The sequence below is a fragment of the Crotalus tigris genome, unplaced genomic scaffold, assembly GCF_016545835.1.
Source record: "Crotalus tigris isolate CLP2741 ecotype Arizona unplaced genomic scaffold, ASM1654583v1 scf7180000017754.2947050, whole genome shotgun sequence".
Taxonomy (NCBI): Eukaryota; Metazoa; Chordata; class Lepidosauria; order Squamata; family Viperidae; genus Crotalus; species Crotalus tigris.
Window position 1 is genome coordinate 1,853,136 of NW_024096616.1, and position 14,757 is coordinate 1,867,892.

The following is a 14,757-nucleotide window of genomic DNA, read 5'->3' on the forward strand; positions in this document are numbered from 1 at the left end:
CAGAAGAAGGTTCTCTCATCTGTGTCCCATTAGAACTCTGAAGGTCAACGAGATTCTTCATCGGACAGGTGGCTCTTCAGGAAAGTCATGTAAAGGTTAAGATCTCCAATTCTACCTGAAAAGTATTTGGAAGCCAGTGAAGAATCTTCAGCAATTTGACTGTCAGCTTTAAAAATGAGCATGACTATGGCCTTTTTCCCTATTCATTTTTGGTTGACACATAAAAAGGTGGAAGGGGGATTGCCAGGTGCTTGCTAGTCAAAATAATTTTTTGTCCCATGGGAACCAAGGTCATTGGCTTCTCCCGAGACTACAGGCTGGGAGTTTCGTGAAATAAGATGTATTGGGGAAGATAATTGCTTGCATAGTTTTAGAGGTGCGTTTTCTTAACTTTGTATTGTTTCTTGTGTCTTCAGACTTGATTTCACTTTTGATGTGCCAATACTTTGTAACTAATAAACATTTTCTTTGAGGAATTTGCAAGCCTCGGAGTTCTACTTTATTTGTCTCTGTCATTCGGAACCATGACATTGATATCTTGTAGCAATTAACAACATCTGGACATTTCTGGTCATCTGACAGTGAATGCAATGCAGTCATCAAGGCAGGATGTGACCAGGCCATGGATACCTTCTGCCAAATCCAAACCAAAGTGGGAATAACTTCAGCTGGTGCATTAACCCTAGCTACAGTACAAATGTTTTTCTTGACATAACAATTCTATCAGGATAAACAACTCCAAGTCACAAGTCTGTTTTTCCTTTAATAATAACAACAGACAAGCAATGGCCTTTCCCACATGCCTGTAGACATTCTCAGAGAACAAAAAAAAAGTGCATATGTACGTGCATAGAGACACATATAAAGAACTGAATATCTTTGAGAATGAGATTTTTACTTCTGGATAAATGGGTAGAGTAGGAGTATGAAATATCTTGGGAAGAAAATTGGTGTGGCTTTCTGCTAATATATTTCATGAGTAATAACTGCTTCCTTTCCTTCTTAAGTAAGGAAGCATATATATTGTGAAGCTCTCCATTACACACTTATATCTTTCCCTATAAGGCAAACTATGGGAGACCATCTCAAATTCATTTACAACTCAGGGTCAGGTTGTTTGGGCCTCAAGAATAGCAATCCATGATTCATGACGTATTCAAATATCAAGAAGCAGTAAAACATTTTTAATATTAAACATAATCAAGACCCTCAAACTTTAAAATATCAATTATCTACTTATTTATCCATGATAAATTTCAGTACAGTTTTTTCAGCATGTCCCCACACAGTCCAGCTCCAGAAAACAGAATCACATACAAAAGAAGCTTACCACGCAGGGTCTTTCCCCACTGCTGAAATGAAGCACTACACAGTTCTCTTTGAATCTGCATGAAACTGTTCCACTGAGGATGATCCACAAGCTGCATCTCTTCTGTCTATTCTGAGTCATTGCTGGATCATACTGCCTTATGCAGGATATAATAAGCAAACTAATTTGTTTATTCCTCTGGCTGTTTTGCCCTCTCTCCTTCCCAGCTAATGGGGAAACATCTGCCAGTCACAGAACTATTAAGGATTGGGGTGACTCTGAAGGCAGGATATTGTCTATCAATTCTAGACTCCTTCTGAACCGCTCCTTCTATTCCTCATTCTGTTGCACTCAGGGTTAAATAAGGTTTATGGGGGGGGGGAGTTTTGAATCACAAGCAACATTTTGCTTGGGGATTCTCTCCTATCCCTTTCTTTCTTTATATGCGCAACAAATGAGGAGTTCCAGATTTTTCTAGGTAATGCTTTGGAAGCAATGAGAATTAGTGGTCCTATCATATGTTATACTATTTCAGCCCCGAGCATTGCTGAGAAGGGACCCAAAATTAAATTACTTGTCATACTCCCGTTTCACAGTTCTGACGCAAGTCCAGAACATTAGATGACTTCCTCCAGAGGATTTATCTAAATGTTAAAAGAATAAGGAAAATGATCAACCCTTTAGACCAGGGGTATCAAACTGCTGGCCCACGGGCTGGATGCATCATAGCGAAACTGTGCCCACCCCATTGCTGGCAATGGCAAAAAAAAAGCCGCAATATGTTGCAACATGTCACGTGACTTGCGAGTTTGACACCCCTGCTTTAGATACTATTGAGCTGACTTCTTGATCCCCCAACATCCATCAAGGAAGGAACAGAAACATCATAAAACAGTCCCTCCAATCCCCATAGGCCAGCTTTTCGTGACCTCATTAGCCTTTAAAATAATATTCAGGTGTCAGGGAACCCTGCACAAAAATTATATAACAAAAAACAAAAATGTCACTTACATTTTTCTTCTAACCTACACAATTCATGTTTTACAATATTTAAAACAATGGCAAAGCAGCAGATCTGCAGCTGAATCACAGTATCGTATCTTCCGGCATATAAGACGACTTTCTAAAGCAGTGGTTCTCAACCTTTTTAATGCCGCGACCCCCAACCGGTCATAAGTCGAGGACTACTCCATTGGTTGTAAGTTGAGGACTACTCAACTGGTGCAGCATCGTTTGCAGAATGGGACTTTTGGTGGGCTCAGCAGGGCAGAGACAGTCTGGATAATTCCTATTGGCTTTTGAAAGCCAATAGAATTAGACTCTATTCAAGAGAGTCTGTTCTATTGGCTTTCAAAAGCCAATAGAATAAAAGGGAGTAGCACAGCTAAGGAAAAGGGGAAAAAATGGCAGACTGCATTGTTTGGCGACCCCCGTGAAATGGTCGTTCAACCCCAAATGGGGTCCCGACCCACAGGTTGAGAACCACTGTTCTAAAGCATGGAAATTGGCGCCGAAGCCGGGGGTCATCTTATACGCCGAGTCGTCTTATACGCCGGAAATTATGGTATGTAAAAAAAATTCCACCCCTGCAAGCACTGCAGTGTGTCAAGTTCAAAAAACAATGTTGTTTTTAATCACAGTCTCTCACAGAAATCACCTCTTATGTAATCCCAGTTGAGAAAGGTTATAGACAGTCCAGTAAATACCATGATCAATGGCATCAAAACCTAAAGTCTAATAGGACCAAGGGGGACATACTATCCTATCCAGATCCCTGCACAGGTCATCCAAAAGAGCAACTAATGCAATCTCTGTCCCTTATCTGAATCTGAACGTTGACTATCAAAGTGTCGAAATAATCCATTTATTCTAGGGTGTTGAACGTTGGTCTGCATATACAGATATAGTTAAGACTGTTTTAAAGGTCACATCCATGTGTATTCAATGATATTTACCATGGAGAAAGCAAACATTTATATTTCAGATACACATGGTTTAAATGAGACATCTCCTTAATCATTGGTGGCTAAAGTTGAGTTTTTATCCCCTCAGACCCTGCATGCTGACATCATGTAGTCTGTAGAAGATGTGAGAACGAATCTGGTTCTTGGATCTGATGCAGTTTCCCAGTACTCTTTCAAAGTACACAAGAGTTGGGGGGGAAATAATGTGTGATTCTAGGCATTTACTTAAGAAAATTGTGAGATCAGAAACTATAGGCACACTTGATCAAAACTGGTAGCATGTCTATGTTAGGTCTTTGAAGCAATTCCAAATTAGCTCCAAAACTATTTAATCCTTTGACACTGACTGTGTTAAATGACTGAGCTAATTTATTTCTGGGTTGGCTATTGAATATTTGAAGTTGCAGCAAAGTTGGACTTTATATTAGCGTTATTACAGTTTTGCAGAGCTTACGGGCAGGACTTTTTCCCACTGGGGGAAATGTTTCATCTTACTTCCTATTTCACAGAGGTTTTTTTCCCAGTGCCTCTGAGAAATCTTGGCTTCTTAGCTCAATAGCTGTCCTTCATAGCAGCATTTCAAAGTCGGAAGTAGTGAAGGCAAAATTGCGAGGCAGCTTCAAATTGAGTTTGAGAGATTGGAGAATGTGGAAATGGGCTAAAACTGTTTAGAAATTTATTTTCCCCAAAGTTTCTCTGCAGCAGGAACAGGAACAATTAGAATGCATAGTTGGTCCAGTTACTTGTCTTCTATGAGCAACCAGCATGGTGGCTGTTCAAAGACGGTAACCAGCATCAGGTAAAACTTCTAGAAACTGTGAACTGAAATGACTGGATGAACTTATCTGATCTGAGAAATATGAATTCAAGCATGAATTACACTACTAACCTAACCATCCCAATTTAATTTATCATATCATTTAATCTACTGACGTTTCATGGAAATAACTTCCAGAATCGAATTACAATGACATTAATCTGATACTGAATGCTAACAGAACAATCCAGGTATGTCTAAGTTGGGGCTCTACAGAAAAGCAGCAGAATGTTCTCTCTTTTTTCCCCTCCTGTTTTTCACCTGTGGATATCTTTTTAAAGATCTCTTTCTTTTAAATTAAGGATCATTACAGTTAAAGAGAAAGAGAACAAAAACAGAATGACGCAAATGTTATGCTCTGGGCTGCCATATGCTTAGGGATAAGAGGGGGGAAAGATTCAACATCAGGTGTGTTGCAAACACACTGCCTTGTGACATTTTTAACATTTGACTCTGGCAATAACTGCAAGAGGCTCTGAGGAAGCTGCTAAGCATTCCTCCAGATATGGCGCAAGAGTTATGGGCCTTGAAATCCAATCCCCAGTATGAGCTGGAGATGGTGCTCATAATTTTAATTCAAAGTTGTTAAAAAAATTCTGCACTTCCAGACTTTGTGGTTAAAGAACACATGAAGGCAGAACCATAAATTCTTTTTATTTACTTCTATGTCTGTGTACTGAAGAGTCTATTCACTGCTGCTCATTCATCTGATTTTAGCTGGCATTCTTTATACATGCCTTGTCAGCAACTGCCAAAGGGAAAAAGAAGAAAGCTGCTCTGGAAATGCCCTTGCTAGGCTTATCTTTATTTCAAAAGTATGTACATATTTCTTTTCAGGCTCCAGCATTAGGAAAGCAGTAGTCTGCACTTTTTGGAACATGTCACACTGGTCAGACGACTGCCATGTAGGATTAAATGTAATTTGTTTTGCCTGTATTAGCTAAGGTGATCTCCCCTATTGTGATTGGATGACCAGGATTAATATATATGTAATAGAAGCCCATCTAGTTGTGGACTGATTAAATCAAATCATTGCTTTATACAATGTCTGAATGTTTTCAGTTTAGCTATTTATAGCTCTTAGCACAGTCTTTTGATGAGTCGTCTCTCCTTCCATAGACAAATGTCCATCCAATCTTCATTTCAGAAGTATTGTCCTATTAGATAAAATAAAGGCATTTCAGGTTCTGCTAAAGTTGCATTTTAGAATAATGTACAAAACAATCCAATTGTTACATTCTGTCCAAAAAGGAGACATCACCATATGAGTACATTTGTTATGACCTATCAAAATATATGAATTTGACTAATTATTATGTCATTAGCTGAATATACTTTTCATAATAGTGTGTTTCATAGACACTAAGCAATGGTGTGTGTGGGGGGGGGGAATTGGCTTAGCATGTTATACAATAGCCTTGGCAACTATAATTTATACCAGGGGTGGGCAATTAATTTTCCCAAGGGGCCATGTGAGAAACTGGGATTGTTGTAGAGGGCCAAACCAATAGGACCAATGCATTATTGTGAAGATGCACACATGAACACACATATGTAAATTGAAAGAAAAGCAGTTGCCTTCAAAATAAAATATACACAGTTGTATTGTGCACATAGCATACACTTATTTACATTTGATTTCTAATTTCTGATTGACCTCACACAGGCCAGCCAAATGGCCAGATGTGGCCAGGTACCATAAAATGCCCAGGTTTATATAGTGACCTATGGCTGAGTCCAATGTACAAATTCAGTTTATACAGAGAGGGAGAAATGATGATGATGATGATGATGATGATGATGATAAAATTTGGAAGGGATCTTGGAGGTCATCAAGTCCAACCCCCTGCTCAGGCAGGAAACTCTATACCATTTCAGACAAATGGTTGTCCAGTCTCTTCTTAAAAACTTCCAGTATTGGACAGTGGTGGGATTCAAATATGCAAACAACCAATTCTCTATGTAGATGCTGTTTCTGGAAGTCCATTCTGGGCCTGGGCAACAAAAAATTAGCTACCTGTTCTGCCGAAGTGGTGCAAAGCGGCTAAATCCCACCACTGGTGTTGGAGCATTCACAGCTTCTGGAGGCAGGTTATTCCACTCATTAATTGTTCTAACTGTCAGGAAATTTCTCCATAGTGCTAAGTTGCTTCCCTCTTTGGTTAGTTTCCATCCATTGCTTCTTGTCTTGCCTTCAGGTGCTTTGGAGAATAGCTTGACTCCCTCTTCTTTGTGGCAGCCCCTGAGATATTGGAACACTGCTATCATATCACCCCTCGTCCTTCTCTTCATTAAAGTAGACATACCTAATTCCAGCAACCGTTCCTTATATGTTTTAGCCTCCAGTCCCCTAATCATCTTTGTTGCTCTTCTCTGTTTCTAGAGTCTCAACATCTTTTTTACACCCTAATGACCAAAACTGGATGCAATGTTCCAAGTGTGGCCTTACCAAGGCATTGTAAACTGATATTAAAACTTCACATGATCTTGGTTCTATCCCTCTGTTAATGCAGCCTAGCACTGTGTTGGCTTTTTTGGCAGCTACAGCACACTGCTGGCTCATATTTAAATGATTGTCCATTAGGACTCCAAGATCCCTCTAACAGTTGCTACTATTGAGCAAGGTACCACCTATACTATACCTGTGCATTTGTTTTTTCTTGCCTAAATGTAGAACCTTGCTTTTTTCACCATTGAATATCATTTTGTTAGTTAGTGCCCAGTGTTCAAGTCTGCCCAGATCCTTCTGTATCTTAAGCCTGTCTTCTGGAGTGTTGGCTATTCCTGCCAGCTTGGTGTCGTCTGCAAATTTGATGAGTTCCCCATCTATCTCCTCATCCAAATCATTAATGAAGATGTTGAAGGGCACTGAGCCCAGAACAGAGCCCTGGGGCACCCCATTACACACTTCCCTCTATGTAGATGCAGTTCCATTGAGGACCACACACTGAGTACGGCTGGTCAGACGTACAAATCCATCTGGTGGTGATGCTGTCTAACCCACTTTTTTCTATCTTATCGAGTATTAGGTTGTGATCTACTTTATCAAATGCCTTACTGAAGTCCAAGTAAATTATATCCACAGCATTCCTCTGATCCATTAATTTTGTCACTTGGTCAAAGAATGCAATAAGGTTTATCTGGCATGATCTGTTTTTGACAAACCCATGTTGGCTTTTAGTAGTGATTTTGTTTGCCTCTAGGTGTTCGCTGATTCATTGTTTAATTATCTTTTCCAGAATCTTCCCAGGTATTGAGGTCAGGCTGATAGGTCTGTTATTTCCTGGATCTATTTTTTTTTCCTTTTTTGAAGATGGGAACTACGTCAGCTCTTTTCCAGTCCTCTAGTAGTTCCTCAGTGCTCCAAGATCTTTGAAAAATATAGTTCAGTGGTTCTGAGATCATATCTGCCAGTTCCTTGAGAACCTTGGGGTGTAATCCATCTGGTCCTGGTGATTTGAACTCGTCCAGGCTGGACAGGTGCTCACTTACAATTTTCTTGCCTATCTTAATTTGTGTTTCTAGTCTATTTTTTACAGTACTGTTTTTGATAGGTTGGACTGTTTTTTCCCTTTGTGTAAAGACGGATGCAAAAAATGAGTTAAATAGTTCTGCTTTCTCCCTGTTGCTTGTCACCTTCTTGCCACTTTTTCTTGTTTTTTACATATTTTTTTCTTGTTTTGTACATGTAGCACAAAGCATTAGAAAGTCACTAACTGCTAAAGAAAGGCATCTCTTATCTTTAAAATGAACTTGTATAGTATTTATTTTAGGCCTTCTTTCACAAGGTCTCTGTTTGACCTGCCACAGAACAGTAGAAAACTATGCCACTGATTCTCACCCAATTGCGGGGTATATTTAGGAATTAGGTACTTGAAAATCCTATATTTAGTGCCATATGGCCACATTGCTGGATTTTTTTTTAGTAAGGTCAGCACCAGGAAACAAGTAAGACAGCAAGATTAAAAGGTTTATCTAAAAATCTAAGCAAAAGAAGAAGAATCAGTCCTTAGTTTTGACAGGAGAAAAAAATGGCTTTTTAGCTTTTAAGAATTTGGATTAGAGTTTTAGCTTTTCTGGAACATTAGCTTCTTTCTTGGAAAATGTTAGGACAGTAAACTAAACCACATGTTTCACAATATCAGGGCTAATCTGATGACCTCTTTCAAATTCCTGATGTCATGATTTTGAATATGCCTATAATCATTTCCTTTGACCTTTTCATCATGCTGATACTTTGTATAATGTTCTATCTCTCTGTGTATTCAAATCTAATTTTTTTGCTAGGAAAAAATATGCTTGTAAAAATTTCATGCTGAGAGACTTCATTGCATAGGTTTCAACAAATGCACCAAGGAAAATCTGATCGTTGGATTTCTTTGCATAAATATGCTCAAAGCGATAAGCACTTCCAATAAAAATTGAAATCTTTTTCCTTTATAAAACAAAAGAGGCTGTACTCCTTTGAAAAACAGGGAAAAAAACATTTCAGAATAAAGGACTAACAAATAATATTCTGTTTTAAACCTAAAGATTCAACCATTTCATAAACTGATGTCAAAATGCAAGATTTACTTCTTTTTATTTTTTCTGATAGGCAAGGTTTTAATAAACACATCGGAAAACCTTTAGTAGATATTTAATAAAGATAATAAAGCAATTGTGTCATTTGAGATACTTTTTATATAAAATAGATAAAATATTAACTAATAAATTGGTAGAATCCCAGTTTTCAACTTGGGAGGTCCTGAGTTGCAATAAAGGAGCCTTCAGAGTAGCTCCTGACATCCAGAGATCAAGGATTTTTATAGCTACCACATAATGGTCATGTGTGGTTAAACATTTAAGTTAAAACCATCCTATGCCTTGAATCCATTCAGCACTGTGTAATATTCCCAAATGTTTGTAAGAGAAAATTCCAGACAATTCTGGCTTACCACAAATAATCATCATAAATGTTCATATGATTCATTTATATCTCAATTCTTTTCCAGTTCTTCCCACAACTAGGAGCATCTAAATGGATATGAAATTAAAGCTTCATAAGTTACCTTATGAAGCTCTCCTGGCTTTCTGTACCCAAAGAAGCCAGATATTGTAATCCAAGGACAAACCCTGTTTATTACTTTTGCAAACCCTGTTTGTAATACACTTTATGTAATATACTGTGTTGTTGTTGCTGCTAGTGGTAGTTAGGAAATCTGATTCCCAGGAACAGAAACCAATAGGCTGAATCTATTATCTGTAGCTAATTTGAGATAATAATAATAGTAGTAGTAAAGTTGGAAGGGACCTTGGAGGTCATCTAGTCCAACCCCCTGCTCTGGCAGGAAACCCTACACCATTTCGGACAAATGGCTGTCCAGTCTCTTCTTAAAAACTTCCAGTGTTGGAGCATTTACTGCTTCTGGAGGCAGGCTGTTCCACTGATTAATTGTTCTCACTGTCAGGAAGTTTCTCCTTAGTTCTAGGTTGCTTCTCTCCTTGATTAGTTTCCACCCGTTGCTTCTTGTCCTGCCTTCAGGTGCTTTGGAAAATAGCTTAATTCCCTCTTCTTTATGGCAGCCCCTGAGATATTGGAATACTGCTATCATGTCCCCCCTTGTCCTTCTCTTCGTTAAACTAGACATACCCAATTCTCGCAACCGTTCCTTATATGTTTTAGCCTCCAGTCCCCTAATCATCTTTGTTGCTCTTCTCTGTACTCTTTCTAGAGTCTCAACATCTTTTTTACATCGTGGTGACCAAAACTGGATGCAGTATTCCAAGTGTGGCCTTACCAAGGCATTGTAGAGTGGTATTAATACTTCACGTGATCTTGATTCTATCCCTCTGTTAATGCAGCCTAGCACTGTGTTGGCCTTTTTGGCAGCTGCAGCACACTGCTGGCTCATATTTAGGTGATTGTCTACTAGGACTCCGAGGTCCCTCTCACAGTTACTACTATTGAGCATGGTGCCACCTATGCTGTACTTGTACATTTGGTTTTTCTTGCCTAAATGTAGAACCTTGCTTTTTTCACCATTGAATTTCATTTTGTTAGTTAGTGCCCAGTGTTCAAGTCTGTCCAGATCCTTCTGTATCTTAAGCTTGTCTTCTGGAGTGTTGGCTATTCCTGCCAGCTTGGTGTCGTCTGCAAATTTGATGAGTTCCCCATCTATCCCTTCGTCCAAATCGTTGATTAAGATGTTGAAGAGCACTGGGCCAAGAACAGAGCCCTGGGGCACCCCACTACATACTTCCCTCCATCTAGATGCAGTTCCATTGAGGACCACTCACTGAGTATGGCCGGTCAGCCAGCTACGGATCCATCTGGTGGTGATTCTGTCTACCCCATATTTTTCTATCTTATCAATTAGTAGGTTGTGATCTACTTTATCAAATGCCTTACTGAAGTCCAAGTAAATTATGTCCACAGCATTCCTCTGATCCACTAATTTTGTCACTTGGTCAAAGAATGCAATAAGATTTTTCTGGCATGATCTATTTTTGACAAACCCATGTTGGCTTTTAGTAATGACTTTGTTTGCCTCTAGGTGTTTGTTGATTCGTTGTTTGATTATCTTTTCCAGGATCTTCCCAGGTATTGAGGTCAGGCTGATAGGTCTTAATTTCTTGGATCCATTTTTTTTCCTTTTTTGAGGATGAGAACTACATCAGCTCTTTTCCATTCCTCTGGTAGTTCCCCTGTGTTCCAGGATCTTTGAAAAATATAGTTCAGTGGCTCCGATATCACATCTGTCAGTTCCTTGAGAACCTTGGGGTGTAATCCATCTGGTCCTGGCGAGTTGAACTCATCTAGGCTGGATAGGTGCTCACTTACCATTTTCTTGCCTATCTTAACTTGTGTTTCTATTTTGTTTTTTATGGCACTATTTTTGATAGGTTGGTCTGTTTTTTCCCTTTGTGTAAAGACAGATGCAAAAAACGAGTTAAATAGTTCTGCTTTCTCCCTGTTGCTTGTCACCTTCTTGCCATTTCCACCCACTAATGGACCAATCATTTCCTTCACTTTTTTCTTGTTTTTTACATGTTGAAAGAAGCTTTTTTTGTTATTTTTGACTTTGGTCACAAGCCTTAGTTCATTTTGAGCCTTGGCTTTCTTCACTTCATCTTTGCGGGCTCGGGCTATTTGCTGATATTCTGACTCAGTTATGTTCCCCTCTTTCCACTTTCTATACTTGTCCTTTTTATCTTTCAATTTGATAAACTATTATTCTGTGCTATATTTTCTTTCTTGTAGCTAAGTTCTTACACAATGGCAGCCACAGAAGCTATGAATTTTTGCTGTTAGCTATACAGATACCAGATCTCAGACAGCTTGAAACAATGAGAAAAACACTTGAAAACTTAGATTCATGGGGAGAAAATATGCAGTCCTTTTTAGCTTTCTTTATAGATCTAAACAAATAGGCAGGTGCTATTATCAATGTCTATCCCATTTGCAATGCTTGGAAGCCTACCAGAGGAGATTAAGAAATCTGGCAACTCCTAGATAAACATTATAAAGAGGGGGAAGCCCACAAGGGAAAAAAAGAACTGAGTTTTGGCCCCAGATGAAAATGCCAATCTCTTGGAGAAGGAATAGAGTTTGTATCCCTCTGTGTATAAATTACAATGATCTGATGCTATAAATAGCCCTAAAATATTTTCCTGTTATGCAGTTTGTAGAAATATGGGGACTGGATACTAAGACATGGAAATGTCTCTTAACTGCTTAAATCAGGGGTAGGCAACCTTGGTTCTTTTATGACTCGTGGACTTCAATTCCCAGAATTCCTGAGCCAGCATATAAAAGAGCCAAGGTTGCCTACCCCTGGTTTAAATGTATCATTAGACATTGAGTCTATAGTGAATGGACAGATAAATATTCCTCCTCCCCCTTCATTCTCACAGCCTGCCTGCGGGCCCCATCACATCAGATAGTAACCTGCTGACTCACGTCTCCATTTGACATCTTCTGTCAAGCTTGATCTTTATTGCTTGCATACTGTATGCAAAGTGCAGAGTCCCTCAATATATTCTTCTTTGCTAGGGAAGTTGTAGCAAAATAAAAATAAGGTAGGGAGAAAAGAGGAAGAAGCTGTATGTTGAGGTAAGGGAGAGAATAGAGAGACCTAAGAGACTCTTCCAACCTCTAGCTTGGAATCCACAGGAAGGAAGCTCTGGTAGCTAAAATATTTGACTCACGGGTAACATCTCTTCCGAGGATTGTCTGCTCCTTAAAGGGAGAAGGAAGTGTTAGCTAAGAGTTGCACTAAAATGAGTTTTTCATGTTTTTTTAAATATATTTTATTACTTCTGGTGACTGCTGTCTCTATACAAGCACTCTACACAGGCCTAGTGTGCTTTATGCAAGCTGCCACATCTTTGCGTCAAAGATGCTTCTACATAAGTAGCATATTTATCACCATGTGATCTATTCAGAGCTCTATTTCATATTTTCTTTACATTTTTATTACAGGTTCTTTTTGGGTTCTATTCATATTTGGGACAGTTCAATATTCTTATCTCCTTTGTCAGTGAACATTTTACATGGAACTACGTAAAGCTAAGAACGTTTTACTTTCTTTTTCCTCCTCCTCTTCTTCTTCTTCTTCTTTTTTTTAATAAAGCTTGGATTCTATTTATCTCCGGTATGACTGATTTATCTCCCTAACCAAGAAGGAGGAGAGGAGCAGATTTCCAAAGTCACACACATATCAGTGTCCTTATAGGGCTAAAAAACTGAGCTATAAAATACCTTCCCTTTGGATCATTTTTTTTTTCTTTTTACTTCCAAATGAACTGTGGGCTCTTTTGTCTCCCACATTTGATGTGGTTAATGGGGAAGGGGAAAGCATCCCTTTGAAAGACAGGCAGTGGGAGCAAGAATTGCAAATCACTACTACCTTAAGACATGAAGCACAGCTGGGTTGCGTAATGCAAAAGGATTTCTGAGAGGAAGAGTTTAAGACAATAGCCTGAAACTGTAACTTCAAGCTGCTTTGCGAGGAACCATATTCTTTCCCATAAAAAGATATGGAAGCCCCTAAAAAATACCTAAGTGCCTAATATTAGCCCCTAATATCTGCTTAGAGTCACCTGAACCATGAGATGGGCAGCAGATAAATTAGATAGATAGACAGATAGATAGATAGATAGATAGATAGATAGATAGATAGATAGATAGATAGATAGATAGAATAAATCTCTGAATAGATTACATGATGATAAATATAAATAGATGGTGTGTGTGAGAGAGAGAGGGGGGAGAGAGGGAGAGAGAGAGAGAGAGATTAGGCATATAAAAAGTGGAAAGTAAAGCATAAGGAGAGTCTTCTTAGAAATAAGTTTGGTTTGCCAAGGACAATTTCTCAAATATATTTTTCATGTACAGAATGGATTCTATGGGCTATTTTTTAATGCAAAGTTGATCCATCTGAGATTTGATTGTCAGGATATGCATCTCATATGCATTACACCACTCTTGGCCTTCGCCAAGAGAAATTCCTGGGGCTCATTTCCCAATTCATAATGAAACTGAAATATCAGCAGCAGCATTAACTCTGCTTCAATATAAAGGTAAAGGTCATTAAATCATTAAAGGCAAGTATGAAAGAACTCCAACATTTATGTATGTATTTTTATTAATAAAAGAAATCTGCTCTTTTACAGGAAGTAACAAGGTACAGGATTCAATTTCATCTTACGTACAGAAAATATTAAGATTGCCTTAGAGTTCCAACTTAGCAAAAGCACCCTATTCAGCAAATATTGAAGAAATCACAGTTCCAGCTGATAAAAAAATGTGCATATTATTCCAAATACTCCTGTGCGTATTTTAAATATGCTCTAAGTTAAAACAGATTCCAGCAGACAAATCATCTCCCAACACTTTTATATGGCTGCCTAAACTCACTAATCCCACCCAGATACAACATTCTTTCTACAAGCTCCCACCCATCAGCATTCTGTAGGAATTCGCACTATGAGCACAAAATTCATCTTGGGTTTGCCAACACTTGCATCTGATCACTGACATATGCTCAAACATATACAGCAGTATCATTTTTCAAATGGCTCATATGCTTTAATACCCTTTCCAAGAGACCTTGTTTAAAAACCAAGTCCAGTCTTCAATCAGAGGCTGAATTAGATACTGCAAAGAAAAATTGTTTTTGGCAATGGTTCCATTTATTTATTTATTTTCCTCCCATCTAAGTGATGAATGAAATTATAAGAGACTTATTTAGAATCTGGAGGGAAAAAAGACAGTCAGCATTGAAGCCTATATCTGTGGCATTCTGAGATGTCACAGGTTGTTTTTTGAAAGGTATCCAATTAGACTGACCCAGACTCAAGAGAGCCACAAAAATGTGTGTGCAAGAGAGAGAGAGGGGGGGGGAGATTGGGGAGATGTTTTATTATGAAGATATATCTATATCGAGATAGAGAGATAGATATTTAGAAAACCTGTCCAGACTCCTGTGTTTTGGGGGCTCTCTTGAGTCTGGGTCAGTCTAATTGGATACAGTTCAAAAAAGAACCTATGACATCTCAGAAAGCCACAGATGTATGTATGTATGTATGTATGCATGCATAAAGGAAGACACCTTTTTGTCTGTTTTTCTGTTCACCAGTGGCTGTAGATCTTCCTAAACACACATCTCCTCCGCTCTCCTCTC